General features: G+C 39.6%; 1 pseudogene; it reads left to right on the top strand.

The window, feature by feature from the left end:
* Positions 1–848: 848 nt before the first annotated feature.
* The window catches only part of LOC102896854, a 1,399-nt pseudogene continuing 230 nt past the window's right edge, over positions 849–2,017 (top strand).

Here is a 2,017-nt window from a genome sequence, read left to right as displayed (position 1 = left end):
ACACTGCAAGAAAACTACAGGCCAACATCTCTTATGCATGCAGATACAAAAATAATCAGTAAAATACAGCACACAAAATTCAGCAGCATATTAAAGGAATTATACACAACCAACTGAGACTTATTCCTGAAATGAAAGAATGGTTCAATATATGAAAATCAGTCCACATAATACACCACATTAATAGAATGAAGGAAAAAAAAACACACGATCATCTCAACTGATGCGGAAAAAAGAATTTGACAAAATACAAATAATTTCATGATAAAAACACTCAATACACTAGGACTAGAGAAGAACTTTTTCAATATGACAAAGGCCTTATATGAAAAACCCACAGCTAACATCTTATTCAATGGTGGAAGACAGAAAGCTTTCCTCTTACAACCAGAAACAAGACAAGGATGCCTGCTTTTTGTCACTTCTATTCAACACAGTAATGGAGGTTTTAGCTAGAGCGATTAGGCAAGAAAAGAAATGAAAGACATCCAAATGGAATGAAAGTAGTAAAATTATCTCTGTTGACAGATGACATAATCTTACCTTAACTTACACGATGTATAAAAATTACCTCAAAATAGACTGGTGACCTAAATTTAAGAGCTAAAACTTTAAACTCTTAGAAAAAAACATAGGTGAACATCTTTAAGACTTTGGATATAGCAATGATTTCTTTAGTATGACACCAAAAACATAGGTGACAAAAAAAAAAAGAGATTAATTGAATTTCATCAAAAATAAAAACTGCCACTATATTGTACACTTAAAATGGTTAAAATTGTTCTTTTTCACAACGAGTTTGCCGCCAGAACACAGGTTTGAAAACTACCACTAAATCTAAGCCAAAAATGGGAAAGGAAAAGACTCATATCAACAATGTCATCATTGGACACGTAGATCTGGGCAAGTCTACCACAACTGGTCATCTGGTTTACAAATGTGGTGGGATTGACCAAAGAACCATTGAAAAATTTGAGAAGGAGGCTGCTAAGATGGGGAAGAGCTTCTTCAAGTATGCTTGGGTCTTGGATAGATTGAAAGCTGAATGTGAGCATGGTATCACCATCGATATCTCCCTGTGGAAAAACGAGACCAGCAAGTATTATGTGACCATCACTGATGCCCTAAGACACAGAGACTTTATCAAAAACATGATTATAGGCACATCACAGGCTGACTGTGCTGTCCTGATTTTTGCTGCTGGTGTTGGTGAATTTGAAGTACATTATCTTGAAGAACGGGCAGATCCATGAGTGTGCCCTTCTGGCTTATACACTGGTTGTGAAAAAACTAATTGTTGGTGTTAACAAGATGGATTCCGCTGAGCTGCCTTACAGCCAGAAGAGATACGAGGAAATCATTAAGAAAGTCGGTACCTACATTAAGAAAATTGGCTACAACCCTGACACAGTAGCATTTGTACCAATTTCTGGTCGGAATAGTGACAACATGCTTGAGCCAAGAACTAACGTGCCTTGGTTCAAGGGATGGAAAGGCACCCGTAAAGATGGCAGTGCAAGTGGAACCACGCTGCTTGAAGCTCTGGATTGCATCCTGCCACTAACTCGTCCAACTGACAAGCCTTAGCATCTGCCACCCCAGGAAGTCTATAGAATTGATGGTATTGGTACTGTCCCTGTGGGGCGAGTGGAGACTGGTGTTCTCAAACCCGGCATGGTGGTCACCTTTGCTCCAGTCAATATAACAACTGAAGTAGAGTCTGTTGAAATGCACCATGAAGCTTTGAGTGAAGCTATCCTGGGGACAATGTGGGCTTCAATGTCAAGAATGTGTCTGTCAAAGATGTTTGTAGTGGCAATGTGGCCGGTGACAGCAAAAATGACCCACCAATGGAAGCATCTGGCTTCATGGCTCAGGTGATTATCCTGAACCATCCGGGCCAAATCAGTGCCAGATATGCACCTGTGCTGGATTGTCACATAGCTTACATTGCTTGCAACTATGCTGAGCTGAAGGAGAAAATTCATCATCGTTCTGGGAAAAAGCTGGAAGATAG

The sequence above is a fragment of the Pteropus alecto genome, unplaced genomic scaffold (genome assembly GCF_000325575.1).
Source record: "Pteropus alecto unplaced genomic scaffold, ASM32557v1 scaffold7, whole genome shotgun sequence".
Taxonomy (NCBI): domain Eukaryota; kingdom Metazoa; phylum Chordata; class Mammalia; order Chiroptera; family Pteropodidae; genus Pteropus; species Pteropus alecto.
This window is presented reverse-complemented; position numbering and strand designations above follow the sequence as displayed.